The sequence below is a fragment of the Bubalus kerabau genome, chromosome 16, assembly GCF_029407905.1.
Source record: "Bubalus kerabau isolate K-KA32 ecotype Philippines breed swamp buffalo chromosome 16, PCC_UOA_SB_1v2, whole genome shotgun sequence".
In the NCBI taxonomy this organism is placed as follows: Eukaryota; Metazoa; Chordata; class Mammalia; order Artiodactyla; family Bovidae; genus Bubalus; species Bubalus kerabau.
The window spans coordinates 60131419-60159365 of NC_073639.1; the positions used below are offsets into that span (position 1 = coordinate 60131419).

General features: G+C 43.5%; 1 protein-coding gene across 5 annotated transcripts in view; it reads right to left on the reverse strand.

The window, feature by feature from the left end:
• Window positions 1–27947, reverse strand: part of CCDC60 (coiled-coil domain containing 60) — a 225224-nt gene that overhangs the window by 140854 nt on the left and 56423 nt on the right. The gene's annotated exons all lie outside the window — the stretch shown is intronic.

Genomic DNA, 27947 nt, shown 5'->3' on the forward strand with positions numbered 1-27947 from the left:
TCCACTGCAGGGGGCACAGGTTTGATCCCTGGTTGGGGAACTAAGAGCCCACACACCACACAGTGCAGTCAAAAAAAAAACAAACAAACTAATAAAACACCCTCTCCTCCTCCCCCTCTTCTCTCCAATTTCCTCCCTGTCTTCCCTTCTCTTTTTTTCTTTGTAGCTTTATTGGGATATATTTCACATATTATACAATTCACCCATTTAAAGTGTACAATTCAATGATTTTTAGTACATTCACAGATAGGTGAACATCACAGTCAGTGGTAAAACATTTTCACTAGCTCAAAAAGACACTCCTTAGTTATCACTGCGTTACTCTACAGTCTCCTCAGCCCCTGGAAACCGCTAACCAATCTGATTTCTGTCTTTACAGATTTGCCCACAATTAACATCTCACATGAATGGATCCTGCAGTATGTGGCCTGTTGTGTCTGGCTCCTTTCACTGAGTATCATGTTTTGAAGGTTCATCCACATTGTCACATGCATCAGCCCTTCATTCCTTTTTATGGTCAAATAAAATCCCACTGTAGGCTTCCCAGGTGATGCAGTGGTAAAGCATCCACCTGCCAAGCAGGAGAAATGGGTTTGATCCTTGGGTTGGGAAGATCCCCTGAAACAGGAAAGGGCAACCCACTCCAGTATTCCCACCTGGGAAATCCCATGGACAGAGGAGCCTGGTGGGCTACAGTCCATGGGGTTGCAAAGAGTCAGACACAACTTAGTGACTAAACAATAAGATTCTACTGTGTGGATGTGCCACTTCGTTCTTATCCATTCCTCAGCTGACGGATTCTTGGGGAGAGCTCACATGTCAATCTCCACATGGTATAAGCTTATTGAAGGTCACAGTTAAGACCCAGGCTGGTTTCCTTGGCTCCTGCACACAAATGCTAAAACACAGATCTCGTTCCATGTTACTGAGGAGCGATGTGAAGCTCCTGTAAGGCAGGTGCACACTTGGGGTAACTTGGGGGATTACCATGAAGGGAGGGAAAGCTCTGAGTGATCGTGAAGGAACAAGGGGAAGAATGAGACTTGGTGGCTCTTTCCAGGGGGGTGTATGGCTCTTGTGCGAAAAGTGAGGGATGGACGTACTCCAGAGAGTGGGAACGAGGGCCTAAGTCACCTCCAAGAAGCCTATTACCTCTCTGTGCCTCAGTTTCCTCATCTGTAAAATAGGGAGCTGGTAACCATGCCTGCCCGTTAGGAGTGAACAGAGGCTAAGTAGCTCATCTTCGTAAAAGTGGAACAGTGCCTGGCATACAGTGAGTACAAGCGTTTGCTATTAATTCTCTTACTACCTTGGTGAGGTCTTCTGCGGCTGCTCACCTTGACCCCACAGGTATACCCTGAAGGGCATGTTTGTTGGAAGAAACATTCACAGACCCACTGGCCCTGCTCAGGACCCGTTTTCCTGGCCATCAAATTAGGAGAATTGGGTGCATGTATTCTAGGAACGTTAAGATTCCGACTACTTGGATTTCCTCTGGGATCATCACCCCACTCTCCAGAGCACAGTCTCCTGGTCTATGTGGGAGTGGGGTCTCTCAGGCCTTCCAGCAGGGGCAGGCTCTCATCCCACACCCCACTGCTGCTCCCTGTCCCCTGCGAGGTGTGGATGCAGGATAGAGCAAAGGGTAAAACCAAGGGCTTCAGTAAAAGGAAGAAGGAGCTCCTGGCTCCATACCGTTGACCCGGGCTTTGAGCCTCTTTACCCTCAGTTTTCTTATCTCTAAAGTGGGGACGATTGGATCCTCTCCCTCCTACGTTTGCTTGAGGATGAAACGGATGAGTCTGTGGACAGCACCTGAGTGCAGGCAGCACACAGGAACAGGTGGGCTCGTGGCGCTTCTCAGCCTGTTACTGTTACTGTGAGGCCAGGACCCCAGTGGGAGGCTTGGGTCTCTGGAACACTGCAGTCTCGGCCCCAGTGCTCTTCACTCATTAGGCAGACTGTGGGCCCTGCAATTTGTGAGTTTACTGGAGAGAGACCGTCTCTCATCTCCAGTGGCTGTTAGGCGCCTGCCTGTGTGTTTCCCATCAAAGTGAGCCTCCGCCTGTATTCTAATCACATTCCCCAGTTAATACCACATATTTCTATGTAAAAGGAACAAATTACACGGAGACAACATGGAATATGAAAGCTCCCAGCAACGCTTTCATTGTTCGAGACGCGTGCTCTGCTCCCTGCTTCTGAGAATACGAAGTTAATTGGCAGTTCCATTTATATCACTTTGCTTAACTGATAGATCCCGCTGCCCTTTAGTTTGTAAACACTTCTTGGTATTTCTCTGATCCCACTTTCCTCTAGCGCCTGCCTCCAACTACAAAACACACACACCCACCCACACACATACCCAAAATCCACATTTGTATAATGTGACATTGTGAGGGAAGAATGGATAGGATTTGATATATTTGATACTTTTGTCTCTATTTTTCTTTTTAAGCAATTAGATAAATACAAGTAAAATCAAACATATGCTAGAGTGTTTCTTTTTCTTAGACATTTATTCATTTAATAGATATGTGTATAATTTGTTGTCTAGTGCATGCCAAGGACATGCATGCTGACGCGTCTCTAACCTGTTTCTTCTCTTTCATCTCTACTGCAATCAGTCTAACCAATGTTGACTTCAGGTTGCAGGGAAGCATGAGCTTTGGAGCCAGACAGAACTGGGTTCAAATCCTGCTTTACCATGATTGGTGTCACCTGGGACAAGTCCTCATCTTTCTGGATATTAGGCTGTTCATTGGTAAAAATGGAGCTTACTGTATGCTCACACTTAAAATAGTACATTAAGTGAAATATTAAATGAAAAATATTTTTAAATGTTCATTATTCACAACAGTTAAGATATGACAACAGTGTAAATGTTCATTAATGGATGAATGGATACAGAAAATGTGGTAGATATACACAATGAAATATTATTCAACCATGAAAAAGAAAGAAAGCTTGCTATCTGTGACAACATGGATGTATCTTGAGGGCATTAAGCTAAGTGAAATAAATCAGACAAAGACTAATATTGTATGGTCTCACTTATATGTGGACTCTTAAAAAACAGCCCCACACCCAACTTACAGAGTCAGAGAACAGATTAGTGGTTACTGGAGGTGGGTGAAATGAAACAAGAAGTACAAACTTCCAGCTATAAAATAACATCATAGGGGTGTAATGTACAGCACAGCAATTATAGTTAATAATATAGTATTGCATATTTGAAAGTTACTAAGAAAGTAGATTTTAACTTTTCATCACAAGAAAAAAATCCTGTAATTATGTATGGTGACCGATGTTAACTAGACTATTTGTGTTGGTCACTTCACACTACATATGAACACTGGACCATTACACTGTATACCTCAAATCAGTATAATATGGCATTGTCAATTACACCTCAGTTGAAACAAATGAAGATTTTTTAAAGATATCTATCATAGTGTCTCTCATGTTCAGTAATGTATTACTTTTCACCTGCCTTCCGTCTCCACTGGGTTTTCTGTTATGCCCCAGGGCCTGCCTCAATCTTTCCTCATTTACTCCTGGTCATCCTAGAGTCTTACCTTGAATGCTTTTCAAAGGAGCTTTTCCTGAAGCCCTGGAGTCAACTAGGTGTTCTTACTGTTTGCTCCTAGGACAGCCTGTGTGTGCCTTTCTGCGATACTCATTATGCTTGAAATTACTTGTCCAACACTCACTTCCTCCTCTGGTCTGAAGTTTACACAAGGGTAGGGACTGAGCTCTGTGCATCAGTTATAAAACACACCACAAATTACTCATAGCATTTCAGATTTGAAAAAGGAAGAAAAACTGGAACCAATCCAAGTATCCACCAACAAACGAATGGATAAACTCTGACATATTCCTCTGAGGGAAAAGAATTCAGTGATAAAAGGAGCAAACCACTGGTGTACCCAACAACATGGAGGAGTCTGAAAAACTGAATGAAAGAAACCAGAGATGGAAGAGTATATACTGTATGGTTTAATTTACAGGAAATTTGAAGGCAGGAGAAACTTATCTACAGTGATACAAAGTAGACCAGTGGTTGCCTGGGGCTGAGGGTGGGAGGGAGGCACTGAATTCAAAGGCCAGGAGAGAAGTCTGGGAGACGACTGAACTAGTCTTAGTCTACTGGAGTCTTGATTACGGGGGTATGCACACGTGTCAAATCTCATTCAACTATAAACTTAAAATGTTTGTATTTTGTTGCATGTAAATTATACCCCAAAAGTTGATTAAAAATTAACTAAATTAAAAAAAAGCAAAAACAATTATAAAAGGAAGGAAATAATGAATGAGCAAACAAAACAAAAAAAAAAAAAAAAAGAAGAAGAAGAAGAAGAAAGAAAGAAGGGAAGTAAGTTTCCTAGCTTGAATTCTCCACAAGCTGGAGCTAGACTTCTAAGTGAAAACTCATTGTTCTCATCGGGTTTAGAAAGATAAATTACAAAAATAATATTTCAAAGACACTGAAAAGCTATGGAAATAAAAGTCTAGGTGAAAATTCCAGAGAGAGAAATGTCCTTCATAGAAATTATGAAAGCCGAAAGACCATGAAGTGACATTTTTAAAGTGCTAAAAACGAAAACAACCATATAATAAACTTGTTTACAAAATAGAAACAGACTCACCCTGCCCACCCATATTCTATACAATAAATAATCCCATCTATACAATAAAAAACATCCTTCAAAAATGACAGCAAAATGCAGACATTACAGACACACAGAAGCTGAGGCAGTTTGCCAGGAGCAGTCACGCACGGTCAGAAACACTAAGCAAGTCTGCGGCCAGGCTATGGGAATATGATCCCAGATGGAAATAGGGACCCACAGAAAGAATAGAGAGATCTGAAAGAGTAAAGATGCATTCACATTGGTAGAAAATTGACTGCTTAAAGCAAAATTAATAACTGTTTTGTGGCCTTAAAATAAATATAGAAAAAAGCAACAACTAATAAAAAGCATTCATAAGTTTGGTTTTGCTAAATTTAAGAACTTATGCTAGCACAGTTTACAACAGCCAAGATATGGAAGCAACCTACATGTCCATCAACAGATGAAGGGATAAAGAAGGTATGGTACGTGTACACACACACACACACACACACACACACACACACACACAATGGAATACTGTGCTGTGCTGAGTCACTCAGTCATGTCCGACTTCTTGCAACCCCATGGACTGTAGCCCTCATCTGTCCATGAGGATTCTCCAGGCATGAAGACTGGCGTGGGTTGCCATGCCCTCCTCCAGGGAATCTTCCCAACCCAGGGATCAAACCCAGGTTTCGCACACTGCAGGCAGATTCTTTACCAGCTGAACTACCAGGGAAGCCCCCAATGGAATACTACTCAGTATGAAAAAGACTGAAATAATGCCATGTGCAGCAACATGGACTAGAGATTATTATACTAAGTGAAAAAAGTCAGAAAGAGAAAGACAAATGCCATATGATATCACCTAATATGTGCAATTGAACATATGATACAAATAAACTTATTTACAAAATAGAAACAGACTCACAGACATGAAAAGCAAACTTACGGTTACCAAAGGGGAAAAAGAAAGGAGGGAGGGATAAAATTAGGAATTTGGGATTAGCAGATACAAAGTACTTTTTATAAAAGAGATAAACAACAAGGTCTCACTGCATAGCTCAGGAAACTATATTCAATATCCTGCAACAAACCTTAATGGAAATGAATATGACGAAGAACTTATATATATTTATAAAACTGAATCAGTTTACTGTATACCAAAAACTAACACATTGCAAATCAACTATACTTCAACTCAAAAAATAACCGAAAAATAACAGCACCGAAAAGAACTTCTTCTTATCAAAAAGAACCATTAAAGGAGTCAAAGGGGCTTCGCAGGTGGTGCAGTGATAAAGAATCTGTCTGCCAATGCAGGAGGTAAGAAACTTGTGTTCAGTCTCTAGGTTGGGAAGATCCCCTGGAGCAGGAAATGGCAACACACTCCAGGATTCTTGACTGGAGAATCCCATGGACAGAGGAGCCTGGCAGGCTACAGTCCATGGAGTCTATAGAGTTGGACATGACTGAGTGACTGACCATGCACACAAAGGAGTCAAAAGAGCCTGGATGAATATACACATGTGACAAAGGCCTCATATATAGAATATATAGAGAGTTCTTACAAATCGATAATAAAAAGGCAAATAAATCAGTTTAAAAAAAGACAGGAGACTGAAACAGATACTTCACAAAGGAAGAAATCAAATGACCAATCAACATTTGAAAAGATGCCCAAGAGCATTGTTCATCAGAGAACTAGAAATTAAAGCCACAGTGAATCATCACTGTGCATCCATTAGAACGGCTGCAACTGAAAAGACTAAGTTTTCATGAGGACGTGGAGCAACCGGAACTCCCATCCATGGCCAACAATGTGGAATGCTGGCAGCTTCTGATAAAATGAAACATACTGCTGTTTTATGACCCGGCAACCCCTAAGAGAATTTAGTGTACATGTATATTCACACAAAAGATATAAAAGAATGTCCAAATAACTTTAATAGACTTTAATAGACTATCATGATAGTCCCAAGCTGAAAACACTGGATGTCCATCAAAGGGTAACGCATGTACCAGTAGATTATATATTCAAACAATGAAATACTACCCACTAATAAAAAAGAATAAGGTAAGCTGCACAGGTGTGAAAGTGAAAGTTGCTCTGTCGTGTTCAGCTCTTTGTGACCCCATGGACTATACAGTCCATGGAATTCTCCAGGCCAGAATGCTGGAGAGGGTAGCCTTTCCCTTCTCCAGGGGATCTTCCTGACCCAGGAATCAAACCGGGGTCTCCTGCATTGCAGGCAGAAGCCCTGCACAGGTGTAATGGCGAGCAAAAGAGGTCACAGAACAGTACACACTCAATGACTCCACTATATGAAGTTCAAGAATGGGCAGACTAGTGAAGAGAAGTGAAAGGTGCTCAGTCGTGTCCGACTCTTTGCAACCTCATGGATTACAGAGGCCACGGAATTCTCCAGGCCAGAACACTGGAGTGGGTAACCTTTCCCTTCTCCAGGGGATGAAAAAAGTTGTAACAGGGGTTATTTCTGGCCTGAGGGCACACAGTATTGATTACGAAGAAACTTTAGAGAATCTTGTTCGATGACAAGGATGTCCTGCATATCGACTAAGGGGTGATTATACAGATTATATCTATATATAAAATTTAATTGAGCTGTAATTTAAGATTAAAACAGTTTGTGTGCACAGTTCTACTGCAACTAAAAAAACAAAACAAAATAAAACACTAAGAAAAAAGACCCCTTTTGCTCTTTCTCATACTTCCTAGGGTCAACCTCAATGCCTTTCTTAAAACAAACATAGATAAATAGGCAGATAGACAGACACAGATATATAGACATTTAAATAATTATAATTCTGGTTATTGTTCATATATGTTTGCCCAGGACCATCTCGATTTATACATGTTGTGCCAGTGTAAATAATTACAGTACCCCCTTTCACCCTGATAAGTATCCATTGTGGACAATAAATTACATGACCACACTCATTATACTGTACATAAAACAATCATTTAACCCTTCCCCCAAAGTATACATAACAGTCAGGTTTCTGTGTCTATACATATGGATGGACCTTATTATTTATGGCTACATAATATTCTATAGGATGCACGTATCAGGTTGGCCAAAAAGTTCATTCAGGTCTTTCTGTAACATCTTATGGAAAAACCCAAACAAATTTTTTGGCCAACCCAATACATGATGTTATTTGACTCTGCTGCTGATGAAGATTTTAGGCTGTCTAGTTTTGAAAATTACAGGATTAATGCTGTTTCTCAGTGTGTGTGGTTCAGGTGTGGCTGACTTTGGTTCTCTGGATTCCAGGGGTGGGCAATACCCAAGTGGATAACTCAGGATGGTTCATTTAAAAAAGAAAAGCCTTTTTCCTGCTATTATGAAACCAGAGGAACTTCAGCCTGGAGCTGCTAATGGCCATTCTGACACTCAGTGGAGACTTTTTGCCTTAGGATGGAACCACCACAGATGAAAACAGGAACAATGAACATAGTCAGGCAGATTCCCAGTGACTTTACTAAGCTCCTGAATACTGCTGTAACTAAAGCCACATCCCCTAGAGTCTTCTATAATGTGACCCACTAATTCCTTTTTTTGTCTTTTTCTTTTTCTCTTGTATGAGTTTGTTTCTGTCAATAGAAATTGAAAGATTTCTAACAAATTATAACTGTGATAAGCATCTGTCTATCTATCAACCTCTCCTTCATGGATTACAGCTTTGCTGTGGTAAAGGGGCTTGGGTAATTCAATGAAGCTATGAGCCAAGCTGTACAGGGCCACCCAAGACAGATGGGCCTAGTGAAGAGTTCTGACAAAATGTGGTCCACTAGAGGAGGAAATGGGAAACCACTCCAGTATTATTGCCTGGAAAACCCCATGGACAGTATGAAAAGACAAAAAATGTGACACTGGAAGATGAGTCCCCCAGGTCGTAAAATGTCCAATATGCTACTGGGGAAAAGTGGAGGGCAATTACTAATAGCTCCAGAAAGAATGAAGTGGCTGAGCCAAAGTGGAAATGATGCTCAGCTGTAGATGTGTCTGGTGGTGAAAGCCAAGTCCAATGCTGTAAAGAAATTGCACAGGAACCCAGAATGTTAGGTTTATGAACCAAGGTAAGTTGCATGTGGTTAAGCACGAGGTGGCAAGAGTGAACATTAACATTTTAGGAATCAGTGAACTAAAATGCATGGGAATGGGCAAATTTGATTCAGATAACCATTATATCTACTACTGTGGGCAAGAATCTGTTAGAAGAAATGGAGTAGCCTTCATAGTCAACTGAAGAGTATACAATGCAGTACTTGTGTGCAATCTCAAAAATGACAGAATGATCTCAGTTCATTTCCAAGGCAAATCATTCAACATCACAGTAATCCAAGTCTATGTCCCAACCACTGATGCTGAAGAATCTGAAGTTGTTTCATTCTATGAAAACCTACAAGACCTTCTAGAACTAACACCAAAAAGAAAAAAAAAAGCTATCCTTTTCATCATAGGGGACTGGAATGCAAAAGTAGGAAGTCAAGAGATACATGGAGAAATAGGCAAGTTGGTCATGGAGTACAAAATGAAGCAGGGCAAAGGCTAACAGAGTTCTGTCAAGAGAACACACTGGTCATAGCAAACACCTTCTCCCAACAACACAAGAGATGACTCTCCACATGGACATCATCAGATGGTCAACACCTAAATCAGATTGATTATGTTCTTTGCAGCTAGAGATGGAGAAGTTCTATACAGTCAGCAAAAACAAGATCTGGAGCTGACTGTGGCTCACATCATCAGCTCCTTATTGCAAAATTCAGGCATAAATTGAATAAAGTAGGGAAAACTGATAGGCAATTCAGGTATGACCAAAATCAAATCCCTTATGATTATACAGTGGAGGTGATAAATAGATTCAAGGGATTAGATCTAGAAGATGGAGTGCCTAAATAATTATGGAAAGAAGTTGGTAACACTGAACAGGAGACAGTGACCAAAACCACTCCCAAGAAAAAGAAATGCAAGGCGGCAAAGTGGTGATCTGAGGAGGTTTTACAAATAGCTGAGGAAAGAAGCATATTAAAAAGACAGCATTTAAAAAGCATATTAAAAAGCAGAGACATTACTTTGCCAAAAAAGGTCCATCTAGTCAAAGCTATGGTTTTTCCAGTAGTCATGTATGGATATGAGTTCAGTTCAGTTCAGTTGCTCAGTCATGTCTGACTCTTTATGACCCCAAAAACTGCAGTTAACCCGCCTCCCTGTCCATCGCCAACTCCCAAAGTTTACTCAAACACATGTCTATTGAGTCTGTGATGCCATCCAACCATCTCATCCTCTGTTGTTACCCTCTCCTCCTGCCTTCAATCTTTCCCAGAATCAGGGCCTTTACCAATGAGTCAGTTCTTCGCATCAGGTAGCCAAAATATTGGAGTTTCAGCTTCAGTATCAGTCCTTCCAATGAATATTCAGGATTGATTTCCTTTAGGATGGACTGGTTCGATCTCCTTGCAGTCCAAGGGACTCTCAAGAGTCTTCTCCAACACCACAGTTCAAAAGCATCAATTCTTCAGCGCTCAGCTTTCTTTATAGTCCAACTCTCACATCCATACACGACTACTGGAAAAACCATAGCTTTGACCAGATGGACCTTTGTTGGCAAAGTAATGTCTCTGCTTTTGAATATGCTGTCTAGGTTGGTCATAACTTTCCTTCCAAGGAGTAAGCGTCTTTTAATTTCATGGCTGCAGTCACCATCTGCAGTGATTTTGGAGCCCCCAAAAATAAAGTCTGTCACTATTTCCATTGTCTCCCCATCTATCTGCCATGAAGTGATGGGACCCGATGCCATGATCTTAGTTTTTTGAATGTTGAGTTTTAATCCAACTTTTTCACTCTCCTCTTTCACTTTCATCAAGAGGCTCTTTAGTTCTTCTTCGCTTTCTGCCTAAGTGTGGTGCTATCTGCATATCTGAGGATGGATGTGAGAGTTGGACTGTAAAGAAAGCTGAGCGCCTAAACTGATGCTTTTGAACTGTGGTGTTGGGGAAGACTCTTGAGAGTCCCTTGGACTTCAAGGAGATCCAACCAGTCAATCCTGAAGGAGATCAGTTCTGAATATTCATTGGAAGGACTGATGTTTAAGCTGGAACTCCAATACTTGGGTTACCTGATGCGAAGAACTGACTCATTGGAAAAGACCCTGATGCTGGGAAAGACTGAAGGCAGGAGGAGAAGACGACAGAAGATGAAATGGTTGGATGGCATCACCGACTCGATGGACATGAGTTTGAGCAAGCTCCAGGAGTTGGTGAAGGACAGGGAAGCCTGACATGCTGCAATCCATGGGGTTGCAAAGAGTCAGACATGACTGAGCGACTGAACTGAGCAAAGAAGAGAAGCAAAAGGCAAGGGAGAAAGGGGAAAATATACCCAACTGAATGCAGAGTTCCAGAGAATAGCAGGGGGAGATATGAAGGTCTTCTTAAATGAACAATGCAAAGAAGTAGAAGAAAATAATAGAATGGGAAAGACTAGAGATGTCTTCAAGAAAACTGGATCTATCAAGGGAACATTTCATGCAGGATGGGCACAATAAAGGACAGAAACAGTATGGACCTAACAGAAGCAGAAGAGATTTTAACAAGGTGACAAGAATACACAGAACTGTACAAAAATGGTCTTAATGGCTCAGATAACCACGATGGTGTGGTCATTCATGTACAGCCAGACATCCTGGAGTGTGAGGTCAAGTGGGCCTTAGGAAGCATAAAGTTACTGGAGGTGATGGAATTCCAGCTGAGCTATTTCAAATCCTAAAAGATGATGCTATTAAAGTGCTGCACTCACTATGCCAGCAAATTTGGAAAACTCAGCAGTGGCCACAGGACTGGAAATCAATTTTCATTCCAATCCCAAAGAAAGGCAATGCCAAAGAATGTTCAAACTACCATTAAGATTGCACTCATTTCACATGTTCCCAAAGTTATGTTCAAAATTCTTCAAGCTAGGCCTCAGCAATATGTGAAGAGAGAAATTCCAGATGTAAAAGCTGAGTTTGGAAAAGGCAGAGGAACCAGATATCAAATTGTCAACATTCACTGGATCATGGAGAAAGCAAGGGAATTCCAGAAAAACATCTACTTCTGCTTCACTGACTCCACTAAAGCTTTTGACTGTGTGGATCATGACAAACTGTGGAAAATTCTCAAAGAGATGGAAATACCATACCACCTTACCCATCTCCTGGGAAACAAAGCTGTATGTGGGTCAAGAAGCAACAGTTAGAACAGAACATGGAGCAAATGACTGGTTCAAAATTGGGAAAGGAGTATGACAAGGCTGTATATCATCACCCGCTTATTTAACTGCTATGCAGAGCACATCATGCGAAATGCTGGGCTGGAAGACTCACAAGCTGGGTTCAAGATTGCCAGGGAGAAATATCAACAACCTCAGATATGCAGATGATATCACTCTAATAGTACCACCTCATGAAGAGGAACTACAGCCTTTTGATGAGGTGAAAGAAGAGAGTGAAAAAGCTAGCTTGAAACTCAACATTCACAAAACTAAGATCACAGCATCTGGTCCCATCAAGTCACAGCAAATAGAAGGGGTAAAAAGTGTAAACAGTGATAGGTTTTATTTTTGTGGGCTTCAAAATCACTGTAGATAGTGACTGCAGCCATGAAATTAAAAGATGCTTGCTCCCTGGGAAGAACGTTATGACAAACCTAGACAACATATTAAAAATTAGAGACATCACTTTGCTGACAAAAGTTCATGTAGTCAAAGCTATGGTTTTTCCAGTAGCCATGCACAGATGTGAGAGTTGGACTGTAAAGAAGGATGAACACCTACGAATTGATGCTGTTGAATTGTGGTGCTGGAGAAGACTCTTTAAAGTCCCTTGGACAGCAAGGAGATCAAACCAGTCAATTCTAAAGGAAATCAACCCTGAATATTCATTGGAAGGACTAATGCTGAAGCTCCAATACTTTGGCCACTTGATGCAAAGAGCAGACTCATGGAAAAGACCCTGATGCTGAAAACACGGAAGGCAAAAGGAGGAGGAGGAGGCAGAGGATGAGATGGTTAGATAACATCACCAACTCAATGGACAGTAATTTGAGCAAACTCCAAGAGACAGTAGAGGACAGAGGAGCCTGGTGTGCTGTAGTCCATGGGGTCACAAGAGTTGGATACAACTTAGTGATTCATCAACAACAACATCTACCCACCTACTTTTCTATCTTCAAGAATGTGTGTGTGTGTGTGTGTATTCAAGAACATTTGTTCCCCAAAAGACGTACAAAAAACATTCATAACAGCATTTTTGTAATAATTCCATTCCCTTCTCCCTCCGAAACTACAGAACCCAAAAGTCCTTCAGTGGGTAAATGGATAAATAAATTGTAGTATATTCACACATAAGAACATGATACAGCAGCAGTGAGAATGAGCAAATGACAATTACACATGAAAACATATATGAATCTAATAGACAAATGAAGCCAGATCCCAAAATGTATGTACTATATGATTTCATTTACATATACTGAAAAACAGGCGAAACATACTGATGGTTACAGACGTCAGGAAGATGATTACCACTGTGGGGGTCAGGGAGCTTGGGGGATTCTGGTAATGTTTTACATCTTGATTTTGGTGAAGAAGAAGAATGGATCTTTTCACCATGTAAAAACTCAGCAAACTGTACACATATCTATATACATTTCTATGTATACTTCAAGAAAAAATTTTTAAAGCATTTGAGTGAGAATAAAATGATTTAGAAAAAAAAAATCTAATAGTGCAAAAGGCTTCAGAACACACAGGTGAATGTGAGAAATTGCAAAACTGGTCCTGATGCAAGGTATTTCAGTGGTGAGAGGCCAGTTTTCAGGCCTCTGGTATAAACCCAAAGTGTATTTCTCATTTGTATTTCCCAAAATTTAACCTCCATTACAGACACAGGAGTCCACTGAAAAACAGACAAGGAATCAACAAAGGAGAAAATCCTGAAGGAAACTTTGGGGAAAGGTGACCACAGTGTATGTACCTGAAAGTTGGTATTGTATTGGGAAGGAAGAGAATTCTCATCACATTCCTCACTAGACTTTAAACAGAAATGTTCCAAAGATTTGGTGAAAGAATGATATGCCCTCATGGCCAAGGTCTCTAGAAAGAAACGTGGTGCTAGGTGGGCAAGGCTAGAAAATGAAATTTTGAATGAAATGAAGGAAATGGATATGAATGAACTAAATGGATATGAATTAACAACTATGAATGAAATAAAAATGAATAACTAGGCATAGTTCAAATAATAAAGCAATGGGTGCAGTACCTAATGGAGAAGGCAATGGCACCCCACTCCAGTACTCTTGCCTGGGAAATCCCATGGGCTGCGAAGCCTGGTAGGCTGCAGTCCATGGGGTGGCTGAGAGTTGGACACGACTGAGTGACTTCACTTTCACTTTTCACTTTCATGCACTGGAGAAGGAAATGGCAACCCACTCCAGTGTTCTTGCCTGGAGAATCCCAGGGACGGGGGAGCCTGGCAGGCTGCCAGATGTCTATGGGGTCACACAGAGTTGGACACGACTGAAGCAACTTAGCAGCAGCAGCAGTACCTAAGGAAAGCTAGACTTCCACAGAGCTTCAGTGTACTCAGGTATTCAAAAGGATTTCACCAAAGATGGCAAGGAGACCATATCCCCAGAAGTAGCCTTCTAGAATTAACAGAAAACCTACAGGCAAGGAGTGGAAATTTTTTAAAATACCACAAACAACAATTTTTTTTTTTTTTTTGGGTGTTATTTTGGCCATGTCGCATGGCTTGTAGGATCTCAGTTCCCTGACCAGGGATCAAACCCATGCTCTCAACAGTGAAAGTGTGGAGTCCTAACCACTGGACTGCCAGGGAATTCCAGCAACACATTTTAAATAGGATTTGTGTTGTTCAGAGCAAGTAGATGTACAAGGAGATAACAGGTCCTCTCTTTGCAGAAGATGCTGGATGAATTCAGTCAACACACATTTATCACTTGTCTTCCATGAGGCCGGCACGTAATAGGTGTGCTGCAAACGGTGGCTGTATGTACTGAACACAAAGATTAATGATGGTCCCTTGTCGATGGCCCTCTCTGTTAGTGGTGGTGCAGACCTGTGAGCAGGTGCGTGATGAGGGCTATGACCGTGGCACCCCACACAACTGAGGAGAAAAGAGGCAAGGGAGGGAGTCAGAGGAAGCTTGCTGAGTGGAAGAACTGCCTGACAGCAACTAGGAAGAGAGTGTAGAGGATCAGACCATGTCTGAGTTCGGCACCTACCTCTGGCCAGCCCTCTCTCAGAGGGAGACTCCTGGGGACTATCTTTATACCCATTTTGCACTTGAGAAAACTGAGGCTTGGAATGGAAGGTGGTGATGTGCCTCAGGACATACAGCTGGGAAACAGCAGAACCACGGCTCATCCGACAGAACACGCTACCATCTCGTTCTCCAGCTGGGGGCAGAAAGCTGCCGAAACGCCCTTCAAGGTTTCTCAAAGACTCGGATTCTGGGTGACGAGTCCCCGTCTTCAGAGTTTCTGGGAAATGCGTTGGTCTGGTTATACTGTCTCCTGAACACAAGAGAGGAATGCTTTGGCTTTGGTTCCAGTGCTCTGACGTCTACCTCTCCTTGAACACAAAGCCCAAGTCTGAGTGCCTCGTGACCCTGGCAGAATCGGCGGCAGCCGCCGCTGGTGTGTTCACGTTCTGCACACAGCTGTGCCACTTCTGCCTTGAACCCGCTGAGCCTTTGTGGCATCTACTCTTTTTTTTTTTTTTTTTAATTCATTTGGGGCCAATAATATGCTTTGTTGAGAACCATGCTTTGTAAAATGAAGAAATTAGCTGCAATAACATTGTGTGGTCTATATTAATGAGTTGTAACTTGATATCAAGTTCATTATCAAAACAAACCCTTCATTTGCCTGAAAGGCTTATGGCTCTATATCTAGCTGAAAAAGCAAGCCTCCCTTTGTGAAGGCAGGAAAAACAAACCTTCAGAAACTGGCCATTTGTGCTGAAAATGCCCCCGACACACCCTTCACGGAAACTGCATGAATTGTGGTCCTGTCATTTACGGCTGGAGACACCCTTGTGCTCTTTTGCTTTGGGCTTAAAACATTACCTGGACTGCTCCGCTCTGCTATCAATCTTACCTAACGATCTATTTACCTAAAGTACACAATCACAGACCAGCCTCCCATTACAGTCTAGGGCAGATGAAAGAACATTAATGAAACCAAGAGCCTGCAGGACTGGATGGCTTGGCAGTTGGTCTGAACCGCTCCCTGCCCTCGGTGTCCAAGTGGCCAGGCTGTCCTGGGGTTTTTTTTCCTTTTTCTCTTTTTCAACAGATGAAATTGCTATAATAATTAAAGGAGCTAAAAGGAAGCACGGAGGAGCTAGCAAATACTGTTAGGTTTCAGGATGCAAAGGGGAGAGGGGTGGGGAGAGAGAGCAGAGAGGAAGAGGGGAGGAGGGTGGAGGGAGGACGAAGCAAGAGGAGACAGACACTTTACGCACAGCCTCCAAATCTGTGGTGAAGCGAAAACTGCTCTCTGTGGACTGTGACATTTTTTGATTCTCCCTGAATCAGGGCTGGGTGCTTAGAGGGCGTCTGACTTCTGACCAACCTCCTCACCCACTTCATTAAGGGCCCTACCACGGGCTAAATTCAGGTCCTTTAGGTGCCAGAAGGGGCTCTCTTCCTTCACAGGCAGGCGAGGTCTAGTTTCAAGTCAATTTGCAGTAGGACCAGGTTCTAACAATAAAAAGGAAGAAAAGGGGCCCCTTTGTTTTGCGAGGAACTGAGAGATGGCTGCATTTGAAGTGACTTCTGTGGACATCGTGACATCCCCCCGCCCGCCCTGCCCCAGGATGCTCCCGTAATGTCTGATGAGCTCAGAAGGGCTTCTGCAATGGGGAGGGTATGGGCTGGGGGAGCACAGTTCGGACCTAAATTTGGGGGCTTGAAAGTGAAGCCAAGTCTCCATCTCAGCAAATAAAAGAGTAGCAGCTCTGGGCCCCATGCAGAGAGGGGAAAACAAAATGGGACTTTGGAGCCAGACTGGTCTGGTTTTGAGCCTCAGTTTTCTCAGCTATAAAATGAAAGGGACAACACCTTCATCATGGGGTTGTCATAAAGTCTCAAGTAAGACAAATTTACAAATATAAATCACCTGGTACATTCTGAATCCTCAGTAAATGGTAGGATAACAAGTAAAATAGGTTGCAGGACAGTACAAAGTGTCCTTGTATGGATCCAAGACGCCAGACATCAGACTCCAAAAGAAGGTCAGAAAGACCACCTGGAAGGCATTTTCGAGGTAGTGGTAGGAGCACATAGGACTCTCCATTTGTATCCCCACGCTGAGAATATAAAAACAGAGAGTGGAGAGGGAAAGAGACTTGTGCAGTGACTTGACAGCAGCTGCTGGGACGCTTTGAATCGTGAACCCAAAGGGAGGAGGCAGCTGCATCCTTCAGCTCAAATCAAATGAGAGACCAGATGCTGTGATGCTCAAGAGCATAAAATGTGACCCCTGCAGGTGGGGGCTGGCGAGCTGGTCTCTGATACCCTCGGGGAAAACCCAGAGGACAGAAGCAGGCTGGGTCATGCTTCTGGGGCAGGGCGGCAAGATGGAGGGTAGCTCTCTTAGCCTCTGTTTCCTCACCTGCAAAGTGTGGTAAATATTGCCTACCTCTCAGTGTTGTAGAGTGAATGGAATTGGTCAGTTCATCAGAGAGGAGAAGCAGATAGCATAAGGTCACAGAGCAGGAGAGCAACAGTGGAACCAGGACTCAGACCCTGGAATGATCTGTGGCCCAGGTGCTAAGGCAATCAACCCTGACAAGGGTTTGTCTGGCCAGACTAGGAAGCTCAAGAATTAATCCTTTTACTGAGACAATTTAAATCCCAAGCCCTGGAGCTGCACAAAAAAGGGAACAAGCAGGGTTATTTGTTGGTTTGAGGCAGGGAGGGAAAAGGTGAGAAGACTGGTCAGGGTTAAAGAATCATCAGGCTGCCCATGCTAGCTCCCATGGACCCGTGGAATGCTCCTCCACATCCACCATGTTCATTTCCTACGAGAATGCCAGGTTCATGTTCTCAGATTCCCTGGTATCCGTCTGCTTCCTGAGTTTTGAGAGAACTTTTTAAGAAGGTCTAAAAATACCAGAGAAGCAGTTTGATTAGCAGAGGATGGGATCAGCCAATAAGCAAGAGCAACACAGGGGACAACCATGTGCTAATTGCCGCTTGGGCATTTGCTTCAAGGGCCCTTGGAAACAATACATTTTAGTCATGTTACCCTTTTGGCTGCCATTTCCTGAATGTATAAAAAATGATCGGCACGAGAGTCATCATCTCTGGAAATGTCAGTATTTAAATGTTTTAATGCTTGATATTTTGGGGAGCCAATGGCTTCAACCCCTAAGTGGAAACATGAAGAGAGAGCATTCAGTGAGCACCTATTATCTGCCAGGGGCTTTCCTTAGTATTATCTCATTGATCCTCCCAACAACCCTCCAAAGCCAGAGTTGTTATTATTTCTGTATGTGAGACAAAGTTACTGAGACACGGAGAGCAACTTGCCCCCAGTCATACACATAGCAAATGTTAGAATGTCATCTCTCTTTATGGGGCACCCAGTATGTGCTGGGGATGTACTGGGTGCATAAAACACATACAGCCTTTTTCTAAGTGAAATTTACAGTTACCCTGGGGGATGTGATGCCTCGCTTGCCATGTAGAGCTATCCTTGGTCCTGAGAATACAGACTATTCTCATACTGAACTTAAATCCTGCACCAGGCACTGTGCTAGGCTCTGGGGATAGACTTGTGAGCAAGGCAGGGTCCTTTCCCTTCAATAAGCTCGAAGTCTACTGGTGGGACCAGACAAAATTAACAGGCAATTATGATGTGGGGTTATTTTTTCCTTTTGGTAGAAAATAAAAAATTCAGCAGGTCAGAGCTTGGATTTAGACTAAATCTATTTAACTAGATATTTATCCAAATTATTCAAATCAATTAAACTGTTTACAATGATCAACATCTCAGCCACACACACTCCAGAACCTCATTCCCCATTAGCTGGGCCTGTCTTCCTTGCCGTTTTATCTAGCAGGTCTTGACAGTGTACTGACCCAGCATCAAAATACGCCTTTCTTAGAAATGCGACTCTAATTAGAAATGGCTGATAAACCTTCATTGAAATGAGCATTATTTAGAAAGATGCATCTAAGCCACAAACGGGTTCCCCCCACCCTCGCTCCTCCTTGTCCCCAGCTGTGCTTCTCTTCCAGAAAAGCTCACTGGTGTATTTTAGCAATAGCTCAAGAAAATGCAAATATCCTTGTCTGTGGTCACGGGGCACAGTCACATTCTTGTTTACATCACCTACAGCTAAAATTGGCACTTTCCTTTTTCTGCTGGAGACTTCCTGAATATACTCTTTAAAAATGCAACTGACAGATGCTCCTTTTAGAGAGATACTCGTCTACTGCTCCTTCTTACTGCAGGCAGCCAGGCTGATCTTAAGCTGATCTTAAGCTGATCTTAAGAGCATAGAATTTCTCTAGTTAGTTGGTCCTGGATTCAAATCCTATCACCTACGTGTCTGGGTATCTCTGGGCAAGTCACAAAATCTCTCCAAGCCTCAGTTTTCTTATCTCTACAAACAGGGGTAATGATAGCATTTGCCCCATGGGACTGAAGAGCTAACTTTAATAAAATATGCAGAACACAGTAGTGGCATAAGAGATGCTCAACAAGTGGCAGCCATTATTTGCTCTCTGGAGTCACATAGCAAGGAGGATACCCCCAGACTGTGAGGTTAGGGTTCTTGGTTCTGCATATGAATATGAAGAAACTAAAGAGGTGAAGTGATTTGCCCAAGGTCATACAGCTATGTAGCAAGAGAGCTCATATTCCAATCAGATCAGATCATATTCCAAACTGACCTCCTAATTCCCAGCAAGGGCCACACCCATTCCACCACTGTTTGGAACCCTGGAAACATCTTGCTGTGGAAAACTACAGTTTCTTGTGGGGAGGAAGGGAAGGGGAGAAAGTTCTACAAGGAGGAAGAAGATGGAAGGTACAGCACCTTTGAAACCCACTGTGACTTCCAAGTAGACCAAGTAATGAAGGATAGAGCTAGAAAAGCCGGCGGGGACTAGATCATGCAGAGCCTTTTAAATCTTATTAAAGATAATCATCTTCATTTTGAGGGCCATTAATTGTTTTAACCAGGGAAATGACAATATCACACTTGTAATGAAAGAGAATGGGGTGAAAGAAGGTCAGACTGAAGGTAAAGGGGGCAGTTGGGAGGCTGGTGGAATAGTTCAGGCTAGAGATGGAGATGAAGGCATCCTGGATCAGGTAGTGACCTTGGGGAAGAAGGCAGTGTCCACAGAGTGCCTGTCCGGAGGCAGCTGATTGAACATAAGAGATGACGAAGAGGGAGAAAGCAAAGATGAAGCTCAGGTTTCTGCCTGAACAACTGGGTATATAACGGCATCATTTATTTAAATGGGGAATGTACCATTCAGCTGGGGAAAGGTACTCAGGACTTGGGTGGTCCTGCACTGCCATGGTTCTCAACCCAATGACTTTGGTCCCCAGAGGACATTTGGTAATATCAACGCATTTGTGGTTGTCACAATTGGCATCTAGCGGCTAGAGACCAGGGGTGCTCAACATCCTACAATGCACAGGGCAGCCCATCGGCCCCAAATGTCAACAGAGTCAAGGTTGAGAAACCCTGTTCTGCTGAAATTCATAGTCTTAAAGAAAGTAAAACATTAGAACTTTTCAGTTATTGAAAGATCTAATGGGAACTCATGGAGCTAAATCCTCCCTAATTTGAAAACCCCCCAGGATAGAAACTTGGGTAACTTCGTGTGTGGAAGAGAAGAGCATGGAAAGATTTGCCTGCCGGAGCTCTGTGGAACAGCCTTTTGTCCAACAGGGCATCAAGAAAGAACCTGTTCCTTGGGGGAGCATGGCAACAAACTCTGCTTCACCCTGATGCATTAGAAAATAAGAAAATCCAGCCACGATTCAGTGTCTTGTATCACCCCAAGTCCACATCCAGCCAACAGCAGGTCAGATGGCTTCACTGCACCTTTCTTCCCATGATAGAACTTGCTTCTATCTCCAACTCTAATATATTTTTCACCTTTCTTTTTGACTTATTTGCCATTTTGATTCATGGTTATTTATGCATTTTCTCTCCAACAGAATTGTGGATTTCTTGAGAGAAGCCCCCAAGTCTGATTCATATTAATGCATCCAAAACACCTGTCATATGTATTTGATAGACATCTCAGAGGGTCAGATTGACCCTGTACCAGGCTGCTGCTGCTGCTAAGTCACGTCAGTTGTGTCCGACTCTGTGCGACCCCACAGACAGCAGCCCACCAGGCTCCCCCGTCCCTGGGAGTCTCCAGGCAAGAACACTGGAGTGGGTTGCCATTTCCTTCTCCAATGCATGAAAGTGAAAAGTGAAAGTGAAGTCTCTCAGTCCTGTCCGACTCTTAGCGACCCCATGGACTGTAGCCTACCAGGCTCCTCCGTCCATGAGATTTCCCAGGCAAGAGTCCTGGAGTGGGGTGCCATTGCCTTCTCCGCTGTACCAGGCTACAATGGGGCATTACTTCCCATTCTTTCTGCCACTGAGTTGCAGCCAGCCATGGACCCCTTGAAGCCCCTGACAACCTGTTCCAGAAATCATCCCAACTGTATAATCTTCCCACTTAGTGAAATCCAGAAATCCCAAAGCACTTCCACACTTGCAGGCAGATCTCAAAAAAGAGCTAACTTTTGAGTTATTAAATACAACTTCCGATTGCATAAATTCCAACTTAGACAGAAATACATCAGATCAAAATTGAGCCTGCAAGAAATTTTTTCAGCAGAGTTTGAAAACAGGAATTCAGAAGGGAAAATGCCACCATCTCATGATAGAAGGTATCCCATTACTGGTGACTGTGATTTTGAATTTAACTGTCAGAAAGATCTCTGAGAAAAATATGTTGATTTGTTCAGTCCAAGAAAGGTTTAATTGGCTTCTGTCAGATTTTATGTAAGTGCTACTTGCCACTGAACCCCACGTGGATTCTGCAGCTTTTGAACTGAGCAGATGACGGCTGAGTCTTTAGAGGCTGCAGGAATGCTGACAAGGGGTCAAGGACAGGTCTCTTTCTATGGTTGTGCAAAGGCTTGTCTAACCAGAGATTGATTCTTTAAGCGCCTCCCCCCCACCCACTCTCCAAATGACGAAAACAGAAGGGAGTCAAAGGAATAAAGATAGTCCACTATCCTGGATCTCTTTTCATCTGACTCCCTATATTTTTCAGTTTCTGGAAGGTCGTTCCATGTGATTGTCTTTTTCACTTCTAGGTATCCTCAACACCTAGAATTACACTTAGCACATATCTGGAGCTCAGTAAATAGTAGTGAATGAATGTTTCGCTTGGTGACTTCCCCCTTATCCTGACCCCCTCAGCCCTTCAGTGGATTCTGCGCTGTTTTTTAAAGTACCACTCTGGACAAAGGCCCTTGACATCCCTAAACAGTTGTGGTACAGGCTAAGAGCTGTCTCTCTTTTTTTTTCAGGTTACTGTATTTCTTGGGACCCCCAATATCTGAGTTTTTGTGAAGTCATTTGTGCTAGTTATTGCTGATCAGTCAACCTGACCCCCATCTCCAATACTTTCACCTCTCTCTTGCTCCTGCTTTTCCACACTGAGGATAGACACACACTTTCCCAGCCATTCTTTTTTTTTTTTTTTCCCCCCACCCTCAGCCATTCTTGCAATTAATAAAAGACAGGAGACAGTACCCTAGCAGATGAGACATAAGAGGAAACACGCTGGGAATTTTCCTGGAAAGTCTTTGTTTGCCTCATTAGAAAGACAAAAATAGTTCTTACCCTCCATTTTATTCTCTTTCTATTGGAATATGAATGTAATGGGTGGAGATGAGGTAGCCATTCTATGACCATGAAGGAAAAGGACCTGCCAGTCTTAACATTAACAAGTTCCTCCTTGAACCAATGCCAGTGGGCATATACCTCCAGACTTCTCACATAAGAAAAATAAATTCACATTTGTTTAGATCACTGCTTTTGAGTTTTTTCTCTTACTTGCAGCCAAGAATGATCCTAATTGATACATAAGGTTTTCTTTTTTTTAAAACCGTTTCTGTCTCTCCATAGGATTCAAACATGAGTAATGAGACTGGGCTGAAAGTTAAAACCAAGTGATTTAAATCATGCTTAAGGGCACTGGCACTCCCTTTCCTACAACTAGGATTTTTTCACTGGGTCATGCATTTCTGCCATCAGGATGAACTCTCTCCTGCAAGGCATCTCATCCTTCACAAAATTATGCTTTTGTTGTTGCTGTTCAGTCAGTAAGTTGTGTCCAACTCTTTGTGACCCCATGGACTGCAGCATATCAGGCTTCCCCATCCTCCGCTATCTCCCAGAGCTTGCTCAAGTTCATGTCCATTGAGTCGGTGATGCTATCTAACCATTTCATCCTCTGCTGCCCTCTTCTCTCTTTGCCTTCAATCCTTCCCAGCATCGGGGTCTTTTCCAATGAGTTGGCTCCTCACATCAGATGGCCAAAGTATTGAAGCTTTAGCATTAGTCCTTTCAATGAATATTCAGGGCTGATTTCCTTTAGGACTGGCTTGATCTCCATAAAAATATACTCTCACACAAGTTCTTAAAAATATCCCTAGGCCTGCTTCTTCCCTTCTACCCTTAAACTGGGACTTGGCATCACTAATGATGGATCCCAGTCTGCGACTTTACAGTTAATGCTCAGCTTCCTTCAGGCTTCACATCTGGGCTATCTTCAAAACAGTGATGGAGACACACGCGCCCAGTGATGGAGGCACACGCGCCCAGTGATGGAGGCACACGCGCCCAGTGATGGAGGCACACGCGCCCAGTGATGGAGGCACACGCGCCCAGTGATGGAGGCACACGCGCCCAGTGATGGAGGCACACGCGCCCAGTGATGGAGGCACACGCGCCCAGTGATGGAGGCACACGCGCCCAGTGATGGAGGCACACGCGCCCAGTGATGGAGGCACACGCGCCCAGTGATGGAGGCACACGCGCCCAGTGATGGAGGCACACGCGCCCAGTGATGGAGGCACACGCGCCCAGTGATGGAGGCACACGCGCCCAGTGATGGAGGCACACATGCCCAGTGATGGAGGCACACGCGCCCAGTGATGGAGGCACACGCGCCCAGTGATGGAGGCACACGCGCCCAGTGATGGAGGCACACGCGCCCAGTCCGAGAAGACAAAGGAGCATGAGTCACAATGACAACTGTCATCCCCTACTAAGGAGTTCACTGTGTACTGAGTGCCACGCTCAGTATTTCAGACGCATTATTTTATTTAATCCTTTCAAAAGATCTACATGGTAGACCCATTATTATTCAGGCCATTTCACAGAACCTCACATTAGAGTCAAAGAGCACATTCGAGCCCACCTTGTCTGATTTCAAAGGCAGAGAACTTAGCCTGTCACTAAGCTTGCATCATATCAACTAGACTCTGATGTGTTTCTTCTACTGCTCCCCTCCCATCCCCACCCTCACCTCTCCGTGCTCAGCAGCTGCTTCTTCACAGATGAGACAAAGAACTCACTTCATTTTGTCCAGCATAAAGAAAGTGCCTATCGTTCTTCCCATGTCAGAAGGTAATGAACACATGCCTTCCCAGCACCCTGATTTATCACGGAGGGAGCCAACTGTCACGTGGGTCTGCGATTAGACACAGCCATATTCGCTGAGGCAAACATCACCAGTCCAGAGCTTCAGGGCAGAAAGAAAACAAAACAAAGCAACAACTCGAATTCTGCAACTGTCTCCATGCAGTAACAATGGAGCCAGAAGAATCCCTTGGGGAGAAAAAAGGACTCGTTGCTATCTTCCTGGCCTAAAAGTCATGAGTGATGATAAAAATGAAGGTGCAGCTGGCTGGGATTTTTTAGAACTGAATCTCAAGTGGTCTTCAGATCTCTCATTTATTTTATTTTTCAGGGTAATCACTGATTCAGGAAAGGGGGCGTAGTCTCCGTGATTAGAGACTAGAGAAATTACCCAGTGCTGAGCCCACTTTGAACAAAGACCAGTGACTCACCACGTTACCACTTCAGGCCACAATTTCTCTTATCTGAACAAAGAGGAAAATCGCTTCATGTTTGCGGTGGAAATGTATTATGTTGGAGTCAAGGTTTCTCTTGTTGGAGGAAACCTGTGCTTGTTTGATTCCAGATAGCCCGACTGGATGGTGGGCTGAACTTCTGAGAGCTGCCCTGGGCAACTCCATTCTCACCGTTGGGGTGGATGGTAGTGGGTGTGCGACGGTGATGCTCAGGCCAAGGTCTTCTCCTTAGATGGGACTGTATATAGCTTGCCTCCATCTCCCTGAATCTGCCAACTTACCTCTCAGCAGAGAACTAGACCCTGGGGCTCTTCAAGCCTCAGTCTATTCAGGTGCAAAGTGGGGGTGGGGGGTGGGGGGGTTGTAATAACTACATCTCTATCAGAGAGTCAATTAAAAGATTAAGCAACAGTGTCATAATGGCTAACATTTCCTAGTATTTACTCTGCACCAGGCCCTGTTTTAAGAGCTTTACCCATATTAATTCATCTAATCCCCACAAAACCCTATGAGACTGAAACATTTTTAGCTGGATTTCCTCTATTCTAAGATGTGCATTTTCTTTCCTCTTTTCAGCATCTCTGAAACTGGGGTACTTCTTATAATTGAAAGTAGGGCATAATTTAGTCAGTAGTTTTGTTTCTTGTTGGCACACGCAGAAAATGGTGAGGCCTCTTGAAATGAAAGACGCCTCAGATCAAATACAAGGTGCCCATTTCACAGAGGAGGAAACTGAGGCACAGAGAGGCACTGATTTGTTCAAGGACCCACAACCTAGTTGAGTGTCAGAGTTGGGGTCCGAACCCATATTGTTTGCTGAAGAATCTGCTCTTTTAATCACAAAGCTAGAATTCCCTGAAGCACCCAGTCTAGCTCAGCTCCTGCCTGTTTCAGTGTCTGCCCAAACTAAGGATGCTTCTTACCCTCTGCCACCCAGAGACAGAGCTTCTATAAAGGATTCCATGCCTTTATATAGTTTTTGCCAAATGCCATCCCTACATTTCCATTCTAGAACATGGAGAAGGTGTCTGAAGTGCCCTCCTCTGTTTCAGTCTCTTCCAAATAAGAAAATGTGGACCCGTGGTAATCTACATATGCTCTGCTCCCTCCATCCCCCATGGCTAATCCCATTAAACTTCTCTTTTGCTTCCTTGAGAAACAAAGGGACAAGGGACAAGGAACTTCTTAAACAGATTAGGGCATCTGATTTAGGGCAGGCTAGACGGTTTCCTCAATAAGACATTCAAGCAGAGGATTTGCACACATTATTTACACTCCCTCCCTCCACCGAAAAATCTACAAGAAGATGCTGTGCAGAGAAAGGTTCCATTGTAACATTGGTTATGATAAAGCAACTTTCAACCCCATGAGAAGAAAAACAGCCAGAGGGCTTCAGGACACTTTTGGGAGTTGCCGCCAGGTGTCACCCCTTACACCAGCACAGGGCAGGAAGTGGCATTCCCATTAAGCCCAGCTGATCTCACCCTCCTCCCCTGAGAAGCCAGATTCTTCCTCAAATCACGCCTCACTGGACACCTGGCTGCCTGGCATTTGTTGTGGTTTAGTGGTCTAGTTGCTAGGTCGTGTCTGACTCTGCAGCCCCAGGGACTGTAGCCTACCACGCTCCGCTGTCCATGGGATTTTCCAGGCAAGAGTACTGGAGTGGGTTGCCATTTCCTTCTCTAGGGGATCTTCCTTAGCTAGGGATTGAACCTGTGTCTCCTATATTGGCAGGGTGATTCTTTACCACTGAGCCATCAGGGAAGCAATCAATGCTTTACAGTAGCTCTAAAAAGTTGAAATTTCTAAAGGCATGATATTTCAAATGTCAGCCAGGGACACCCTAGGGTCTTCATTATTTCCTAGACAGTGGGGTGTGGGCAGGATTTCTGTGGTTTTGTGCCTGAGGTCTTGTTTATCCAACAGATGCCTGGAAGCCTGCTTCCCTGCTCTTGACCTTTCAGAGTCCTATCTACGCTCCTCTCAAGACAGAGATGATCTTTTCAAACTCTGCGTCCTCCTCCACTTTCCCCAATGTCTCTAACCCAAGATGGAAAACTTGGTTACATGACCTCTCTCTCTCTCTCTCACACACACACGAGCCTGAATTACGTGTCCCCTGCATTCCCACTACACCCAATGATACATCCCTCCCATACCATTTATTACACTGCATTACAGTGAACTGTTTATCTCTTTTACTTCCTGCCCCAACATACACACTACAGATTGTGAATATTTTTTAGGCAAGTTTTAAATTTTACAAGAGCAGGTATTTAGCACACAAGAGAAATTCAACATGTTCACTAAACGAAACAACCATGTAACGAAAATCTAGGAAGTGCTAACGAACTAAGATGCTGTTCTTCAACTTTGGACATATCAGAGCATGCTCACAGCAATCCCAAGAGGAGGTCCTATGATATCCCCATCTTACAGACAGGCAACACTGGAGCAGAGAAGTTCCATAACTTGCTCAAGGTCACAGGGCTGCAAAGAGGCAGATCCAGGGTTCAAGCGAGACTATTTGGGTCCACTGGCCATGTGCTCACACTCACCGCTGATTCTTGAAATATCTACTTCCTTCCCTTCTCTCATTGCTATGCTGGGAAGTTCATTCCCAGAGGGGGTTGCTCTGCATAAAACCCATTTCCATGTAGCATTTTGAAACCAGAGGAGACACTGGTGAAGACTGCATATTTCAGAGGGAACTCAGTAAGAAGGCTGAGCAATGAAGGCTGCACAGAGCTGTGTCAATCCTTGGAAAGTAGGAGCTCAGGAACGCTTTGGATCACTACATAAGCACAGGTGAGTTTTAAACTCTCTTCTGTGCCTTGACTTTTCTCAAAGCCCTCCTTCCTGGGGCAGGACCTTGAGCCACAAGATATACCAGTGCGGGTGGACCACAGAAGGCCAGTAATAGGCTTTGCTCCCCTCCCACTGTTCACCTACCTTGGCCAAGGTTGGGGTAAACATGGGGGTCTGCAGATACAATAACAAAGACACGTTTAACACAGACATAACTGGCCTGCCCAGTTCTGATCATTAAAAACCAGAAACAATTTGATGCCCAGCACTAAACACATACTCATTTTTGATTT